Source organism: Agelaius tricolor, unplaced genomic scaffold (genome assembly GCF_023055355.1).
Source record: "Agelaius tricolor isolate 1412-34295 unplaced genomic scaffold, bAgeTri1.0.p SCAF_16, whole genome shotgun sequence".
NCBI classification, from domain to species: Eukaryota; Metazoa; Chordata; class Aves; order Passeriformes; family Icteridae; genus Agelaius; species Agelaius tricolor.
The window spans coordinates 18,956,857-18,965,936 of record NW_027269276.1 but is presented as its reverse complement, the minus strand read 5'-3'; the positions used below and the strand labels follow the sequence as shown (position 1 = coordinate 18,965,936).

The 9,080-nt window shown below is 54.1% G+C and overlaps 1 non-coding gene across 1 annotated transcript; it reads left to right on the top strand.

The window, feature by feature from the left end:
• The first annotated feature begins 8,763 nt into the window (after positions 1 to 8,763).
• On the top strand, positions 8,764 to 8,835 carry TRNAH-GUG (transfer RNA histidin (anticodon GUG)). The gene has a single exon. It is a non-coding gene; the product is annotated as a tRNA-His (tRNA).
• Positions 8,836 to 9,080: the final 245 nt, after the last annotated feature.

Below are 9,080 nucleotides of genomic sequence, written 5' to 3'. Positions count from 1 at the left end.
GGGTTTGACAAAGGTCTGTGGTCCATGCCCATGCAGCACCCCAGCACCTCCTCACCATTTGCTGGGCCTGTTTCTCCTCCAGGCTGGCCCAATGTAGCCCTGTTCCCTGATCTGTGCCTCTGAGGGATCACCTTCTCACCTCAGGCTTCAGCAGAGCTTGGAGGGGCATCAAAGTCCCTGGACTCAGCCGAGCCCTCAGATTCGAGCTTCCCCTGGATGTTGGCTTCCCCTTGGCCAAACCACCCAGGCAGCAGCACAGGCAGCAGGTGGAGAGAGCACAGCTGAGGTGAGAGCCCCCAGAGACTCCTCTGTGCTTGGGGAGCTTTAAGGAGCTCCAGAAGGAGACCAAATGACCTTGCCACCTGCAAGGCCTGGCACAGGCTGCTCATATTCTATTCTGCAGTCACGATGAGAGGCTGGTGACATCGCTCTGTTCACAGTGGCTCACTTCAGGTTTGGAGGAGCAGTGGCAGATTTCTACATTCTCCTGCCAAAGCCAGAATCTGTCTGCAGCTCGTGCTGCAGCTGGTGCTGCTCCAATCCCAAGTGTTTGCCCTCTCCCTACCTTTATCCTGTCAGGACCCAGGTTTGATGGCTGCACTGCAGACACTGACCCCAGCACCACAGTGGTGGCTGTGATGCCACTCTGACTGGGGTCACTGTGACAGATGGCTGTCATGGGGTGCTCTAGGGACTGGCAGATGGGAGAGGATGGGGGAGCACGGGCTGCACCACTTGCGTGCCAGACTCCACGTTTTAGCTTCTCTCTCATGCATCCCCATGTAGGATGTGCAGCCCTGGGGGCTGCCTGCTGCTGGCGCTGCCCACAGCCCATGGAGCCCCCAGGAAGGAGGGAAGGATGGCTATGAAGCTGCACACAGTCCTCAGGTAGGAATATAACAACCCATGGCTGTGCAGAAGTGATTTGTGGTTCACTCTGAGGGACCATGGGAACAGGGGAGGCAGAAGGGCTTCCTGCAGTTGTGTGCAAAGATGCAGGGTTGGTCCTCTGCACTGGAATCTGCTCCCACCCTGTTCTCCACCTCTGAAGAGTCCAGGAGCTCTTTGCTGAGATCTCCAGGCTGGTGCTGACAGCATTGCCCTTCCTCTTACCAAAGGAGCTCCTTGCCTGGGTAAATCCAGACAGGTCAGAGCATGCACCAGGAAGAAAAATCCAGGTAATGTCTTCCGGGCTGCTGCTAGCCCAGCAGAGAGCTGTGTGCATCCTCATCCATCCTCCAGGGCCTGAGGAGCTGCTTCTGCTGCCTGAAGTGGTCGTGGTGCTCACGCCCAGCTGGGGACAGGAGCCCTGTTTGGCAGCTGGGCCAAGAGCAGCACACAGCAGCTTCCACAGCTGGGCTGAGGAGGGATGGTGCCATGGATCATGGCAAAGCTTCCCCTCCGCTTTATCCTGGGCTGGTGCGGACACAGCGCAGCGTCCCCCAGGCAGGCAGCAGCAGCTTCCTGTGACTCAGAGTCCCTGCCCCTGCACACTCCCGGCTGACTCACCCCAGGTAATGTGGGGGCTGAGGCTCACACTTGCCCACGTGTCACTTGAGTCAGGTGCTGGGTCCACTCCTTCCCCTGATGCCAGCATCGACCCTGGCTTGCAGGGAAGCTCCTGGAATCTCCAGCTGCTTCTTCCACAGCTTCAAACAAAAGCCATTTGCAGGAGATTTGGAGTGGATATCTGCCTGCTCCTTTCCTCCCCAGGAGCAACCCACATCCACCCCCTTGTGCAGCACAGCAGGGACCAAGAGAATGTCACATCTGCTGGGTGACAGCCGAACCATCTCCGGGCCCTGGGTACAGCAGGGGACGTGAGGACTGGAAGGTGGCAACTGTGGCACCAGAATTGCTTCCTGGGAGGCAGCCAGGGAGTCCCAGGCTGATAAATGACACATCTGTTCTCTGCAAATGAACAAAAATTGGCATACGGAGGAGGAAACTGGCATCGTTAGGGAACAGATGGATAAATATGACATATTGGGGAAGAGTTGATACAGCTCTCTTGCAGTGAATTTCTCTTTTCCACAGCTAGTGCTTTCTTGGAAAAAGCCAGCAGGCCCCTGAGGTGATCCAGCAGAAGTCCCTGCATTTCCACACGCAGATCTTTTGACAAGATGAGGTCAACGGCAGAATCTGCAATAATATTGAATTATTCTGGAAATTGTGGATGCATGGTAAGCATTGCAGGAGGACTTTGAGAGGCTTAGGAAGCTGACAATAAAATGAGACAAAAGCCAGTGTTAGGGAAGTGACACACATGGGGAAACCAAGCCCAGGCTCTTGTCCACAGTGATGGGTTCTGAGACTGGGAGCTCTGACAGTCTGTGAAACTGTCCCCTCAGCAAAAGTCAAAACCTCAAAGACTCTCTGTCAAGCTGATAGGAAGGATCAGGAAAAAGGAGAGATGAAATCAGAGATATCACTATTCCCTAGCCAGTACCAGTCTACATGCATTTCTGGTCCCCCTGTTCCAAGGATACAGCAGAGCTGGAAAATGTGCACAGAAGGGCAGCAGGAGGATCCAAGGTCTCTGCACATGGGGTCCCTGAAGGACCAGGGCTCTTTGGCACAGGAAGGAGACAGCTGGGATCACAGAGCAGAGATCTGCACAGCAGGGGGAGGTGGGAGAGGCTGAAATAACAGTGATAACACAAGGAGGAGACTCAGCACACAGGGGCCCTCTCTGCCAGGGGCTGCTGCAGATGCTACGTGGTTTAGGAACAAGAGCACACAAATCCACAGAAAAAAATCCATAAATACATATTAAATACAAGGACTAGCACAAAGGAGACTTGTGAGATTTTAGAGGCAGGGATGGTGTCCAGGGGAAGTGTTGCTACACATTTGCACCAGGAGACCATCAAAGCCTGGGCAGGATATGCACAAAGCATGTGTCTTTACCAAATGGAGCAAATTTCTGCAGGCACTTTTTGCAGCTTTCCAGCCTTTCTGTGATGCAGTTGATAGTATAATTGAGGCAATGCTAATTGACCAAAAGAAGAGATGACAACTTGCTGAAAGACATCTGCCAGCTTGGAGCCAGATCCATTGGTCATCACCTCGAGCCTGGTCCCTGCCTCTGCTCTCTGCACTGACAGCCTCTGCACATCAGCACCCCGAGTGTCACAGCTGCTCTGTATGTGGTCCATCATCTCATTAACACTTTGACGAGGTGTGGAGAGCACTGGGGAACTTCATTTCCACAGGTTCAGGTGCAGCATCCTGGAGACAGGCCAGTGAGGGAGCTGGGTGACAAGAGAGGAGAGAAAAATGACTGCAGGATTGACACCCAGAGGCGGGGAACACTTCTTTAACTGACAAATGCAAGGTTTGAGGGAAATTTCCAAACAGTCATTATGCAAACTCTTTGATTTGTTTTTTGGGGGGTTTTGGGGGATTTTTTTGGTGGGTTTTTTTTTGTTTGTTTTTTTTTGTTTTATTTGCAAAATCATTGAGTGTGGGCTCAAGTGCCAGAGAGCTGAATTCTCCCCACTCAGGTCTCCTGGGGACAGGGGAAGCAAGACACAGGAGCTTTCCTGGAACAAAACCAGGATCATGACAGGAAAACCTCATGACAGATGCTGGCTTGGTGGCAACAGCTCAGTTATATCATGCAAATTGCATGGCCTCATCCAGCCACCCACTTCCACACTCTGACAGCCAGGTGGATGCTCTTGGGCCTTCAACCACAGCACAAATTCAGTCCTTTCATTGCTGGCCCTCCATTTTTGGCTTTTATTTGCTCTTACCAAAGGGTTTGATCCTGCAAGGACAAAACAGCATCCAGCTGGGATAAAATGCCTGAATCCCTCCTCTGAATGAATGAAGGAAATGGGACCAGCTGTGAGAGCATGGATCTGAACTCAATAGCAAGTGGTAAAGTGGAATTGATTGGAGCTGCCTGCCCTCATCGATCTGAGGCTGAGCAAACTAAGGAGCTGGAGCATTTGCAGCTCAATCAGAGCCATGTGCTGGTGGGGGCTGTGCTGTGGGGCTGGCAGGGGACCTCAGTGCCCCGGGAAGGGGTTAATGGTGGGTTTGATTAATCCAGCAGCCACAGCCATGCTCTCACAGCTGGGTCCTTCTCCAGACAGCTTTATGTTGCCTGTGGGCAACACCCACCCTGGTATCTCCTTATATCTCTTAATAGGGCTGTCATCAGCTGTCAGGAAGATGGGCTCAGTGCACAAGAGCAAAACAGTGGCCATTGCTCCCACAGAGAGGGGATCAATTGCAATTGCCACCAGCCCAATTTCTCTGAAAGGGCTGAGAGGCAGAAAATGAAGGTGAATTCAGAGATGAGTGCAAGAAGTGGGGAGGTAGGGGCTGGCAGGCTGCCTGGCAGCTCATGGTGGCCTGTCTTCTGCCCATTCAGCAGCACAAGCCTGGGTTAAGAGGTGGCTGTGTGCAGGCCATAAATCCCTGCAGCTGGAGGAGGCTCCTGCTGTGCACAGACAAAGGCAGAGTGAGAGCCGGGGCTGGCAGCTGGAATCAGGCAGGGCACACACAGACATGTGACAGCATTTATTTAGGGCTGCAGGATGGCTGCTTCTCCCCTGGGACACTTTCCTCACATTCCATCTTCAGCTGGATGCTGGACACACCAGGGAAGAGCTCAAGAGGCTGCTCTGAGCTGTGCTCCCTGGGTTTTGGACAGGACAGCTTTGACAAATCCCTGCTCCATACATTTGAGGTACCATTTTCTTTCATTTCTGAGCATTGGAGCCAGGCAAGGTCATGTCAAAATACAACCAAGCAGACAATCTTTCTGTTAGATCCTGTTTGCCTTCCCTTCCAGTTGTCTTGCTGGCAGACTGGAAAATATCCTTTGAAGTTCAGGCTTTGGAAGAACCAGGACCACCTCATGTGCTGTCGTGGGCTCATAAAGCCTCTGGAGAGCATCACAGCTGAACACTCGTGTCAAGGGATGCTCAAGTTGTTCTCATTCAGTCCTCAGTGCATGTCTCATGAGCTACAATCACAGAATGGTGGTTTGGGTCAGAAGAGACCTTAAAGCTCATCTCAATCCACCCCCTGCCATAGGCAGGGACACCTTCCACTATCCCAGATTGCTCCAAGACCTGTCCAGCCTGGCCTGGAACACTTCCAGGGATGGGGAAGCCACAGCCTCTCTGGGCAACCTGTGCCAGGGCCTCACAACCCTCTCAGCCAAGAATTCCTTCCCAATATCCCATCTAACCCTGCCCTCTGGCAGTGGGAAGCCATTCCCCCTTGTCTTGTTACTCCAGGCTTTGTCCAAAGCCCCTCTCCAGCTCTCCTGGAGCCCCTTTAGGCACTGGAAGGGGCTCTGAGGTCTCCTTGGAGCCTTCTCCAGGTTAAGCCCCTTACTTCTCCCAGCCTGGTGTCAGAGCAGAGGGGCTCCAGCCCTCAGAGCATCTTTGTGGCCCTAGAAGAGGATGGTGGGGACAGTATGAGGTCAGGTTGATGGCAATTGTCTCCCAGTTCAGGTGTTTTGTTCTTCACTCCTAAAACCCACACAAACCTTCACCTTCAAATTGTCCCAGCCCCAGAACCTTTCCCTGCTCCTGCCCAGCATCCAGCTCTGCCCCAGCAGCGCCTATGGGATTCTGGGCATGATGGCAGAGTTGCTCTGATTTCCTTAGGAAGGAAGGTGGGATTTCCACAGCAGAGCAATTTCCAAGTTGGATTAGTGGCCTCTGAATAGCCAGAGAGGACAGCACTGGCCTGCACCTCTGCTTTTCCATCACCAGTAAAACACAGAGCACCTCCTCGGATCCATCCTGCCTCCCCAGCACCAGCGCTGCTCCTGGGGCTGCTTTAGCAATCTGTGAGAAAAAGAGGAGGTGGTGGGGATTCCTCTGCCTCCCACCAGCCTTCCTGAGGCTGGGCAAGGAGACCAGGGGCTGCCCCAGTGAGGGAGCAGCTGGGGAGGCTGCTCGAGGGGCAGAGCAGCCTGGACAGCCGTGCAGTGATGAATTGCCCTTGTCCCTCTGCCAGCTGCAAGATTTATATTTGTGCCACAGAGTGGCAATGTCTGGGTGCAGCAGCACTCTCTGGCTGGCTGCACTGGTGTTTTGACATTCCAGGCACCTTTAAATCCCACTGAATGCAACCCACAGGCATCAGAGGGCTCAGAGAAAAGACACTGAGGGGCAGAGCAGGGTGGGAAGAGCCTGGAACAGCCATCCTGGCTGGGTGCTGAGCATCCCAAAGGGATCAGGTTACCCAGCAGACAGATGGGGCTCTCAGTTCTCCCACAAGCTCATCTCTTTTCCTTCATCCTGGCAGGTTCAAACCATCTGGACCAAAAAGCACGTGGCAAAGGGTGGTTTGGGCCCTGACAACCAGGCAAGGTTCCCTTAGGAGTGCTCACATCCCAGCTCTGTGGGGAGGGCAGCCTACAGCAGAAAGTTGCTGGGACAGGCCAGCACCGATGCCAGCGATGGGTGGCAGCAGTTTCTCGCCTCCTCCTTCTCATCCACACCCCATACCTTATCTCTGGTCCTTTTGCACCTCCCTGCTTACTTCCATGTTTGGCTGACTCTCCTGGATGGCTGCAGTGTTATCTCAACCATGCCTGTTCCAGCAGCTGAGGTCATTGTAATTCTGTCAACTTCCACATTCTAGAAACATCTGCCAAGAAGCCAAATCACAGGCTCCACTTCCTCCTCCAAGCCACCAAGGAGCCCACACTGTGTGCCCTGTGTGAGCAGTGCCCAGCATCCACCCACCCACCCAAACATGGGCTCTGCATCCTGCCAGGCCGGGAGCTGGAATAAAGCTATGGTGACACCAGCCTCAGGGGTCCCACTCTGCCTGCCCATGCAAATCCCCAAGGAGCAATCTCCTGGTCACTGTCTGTGCCTCTCTGGGTCCTCTGTCCCCACCAGGCATGGACAGCATGTCCTGCCAGAGCGTGCCCCAATATCTCCCGTGGGTCCCACCACCCTGCCCTGCCCAACACAGCAGCTGTCCAGACTAACATGGAGCTGGGCTTATCCCTTCACCAGGGACATGGCCCAGCTCATGGCATGGTGCCACTGTGGAGGAAGGCACCAGAGACCAGGCACAAGGCAGCCCAGGGACTTCTTCCCTTCACAAGCTCATGAACTGGGATTCAGAGGTTGCAGTGATCCCACCTCTACAGCTCAGCTACATCTGTCCTGCAGGGGTCTGTTGGTTGGATTTGTGTCCTCAGTGCAGTCAAGGGGATGATGATAGTGTCAAACTCCTCGGGCATGGGAGGAAAACCACCTATCTCACTGCACCTGCTTTGTTCCAGCATAAGGACACAGATGGGGACAGGGCTGGACACAGATGAACAAAAGCAGTATCCCTGCAGCCCCATTAGAGGCACGGACTGGGATCTTGGCACGTGGTCAAGAGAGGGAGAAAGGTGGGACTGGAGCAGGACAGTAGCACATGGACACTCAGATCATTCAGATACCCCTTCAGCATCTCCTGGCCAGCCAGTTTGACATGGGAGAGCACTGCAAAGGATCCCAGCATTGCTGAAGGACCACTGGTGCACACCAGCAAACTGCTGAGGACAGGACGAGGTGGTCATAGACAAAGGGCAGGTACAAAAAACCATTCTGTCTTCCTCCACCACTCTGAGCTCTCTTGGGCTGGTTGTGAGCAAGATGAGCTCAGAGTGGCAGGAGCAATTACTTCACAGAGTAATCAAGGCACACAGGGCATTTCTCCAGTTTGCCCCAAGCCTCAGGAAGACCATTGTAGATGTAAGATTTTCCAGCTGCAGCAGATACAGCAGGAGGATGGGGTGCAGGGACATGGCCAGCAGCGTTGTAGGAGTCCCCTGCCACTCCCTGTACCCCCTCCCAGGGGAGGTGTGTGTGTATGACACTCGCTGAGCTCATCCTGTGTGAAGGAGCTGATGTTTCTGTGATCAGCTCCAGCTCTTTAGAAGGAATGAGTCATGCTGCGATAAGTCTAAAATATTTTATGTCAGGAATTCTTTTTGATCCCAGGTGTTTGGAATTCTTTGCATATCTGTGAAAATGAAAGAACCTTTAGTACTGGGAGCAGGAAAGCAGCAGCAGTAGTGAGAGCAGAGCCATTAGGTATCGATATGTGCTCGAGCAGGGGAAACAAGGAGTCCAGCACAGACTGATACCTTTAGATGTTTCAGGGGCATAAAATCCTTAGTCCCTCTCTTTTCTCCCATCCCTCTGTGCCCAGTTGTCATTAATCCTGTGGTTGGGAGAAATTTTACTCCCTGAGAAATACGCAGGGGAGTGAGAGGTGAGGTTGCAGCTGAGGGAACGGGGTTACCCTAGGATACGGAGGGCTGGGATGAGGGAAGGGTCAGGCTCAGGGTCAGAGCAGGGAGCTGGGCCGAGAGCAGAGGATAAAGGTGAGGGGGTGAGCGCCGCAGAGGGGTCAGCCACGGAGCGAGGCTCGGGGCTGGGGCCAGGGGGTGGGTGAGGGCCGTGAGAGCTCCGGGGCCTCGGCCCGGGGCCCTTCACCAGCGCCCCGGCCCCGCACGGGGAACACGGGACGGAGCCCCGGAGCTGCGCCCGGGGGGCGGAGCGGGAGCGCCCAGAGGCAGCCCCGGTGCGACAGTGCCGGTTCAGCCCCGCAGAGGGGAGGCAGCCCCGCTGTGCCAGGGGACACCCGGCCCCGGCCCCGGCCCCGGCCCGGCTCCGCCGCTCCCGCCTCACCCGCACCCGGCCCCGCCCCGGCGCGCGTCAGCGCCCTCAGACACAACACCCGCCGCGCCGAGCCGCTCGCACAGAGCCCCGGTAGCGCGCCGTGATCGTATAGTGGTTAGTACTCTGCGTTGTGGCCGCAGCAACCTCGGTTCGAATCCGAGTCACGGCATCGCCCGGCGGTACCACGGCACACGGGCTCTCTTTTTGACTTCTTCCCCCTCAATAGCCGCATTGGCCTATTTCATAATTTTATTTTGTTGTTCTCGCTTATTATTTTGAACTTAATTTTATTATTTCAAATTTATTTCAATTTTTAAGTAGTTTATTTATTTTCATTTAATTCTATTTCATCTGTATAACATAATTTTCACTTTCGTTTTTAATTTTTACTCTTTTATTCTTATGCTTAATAAT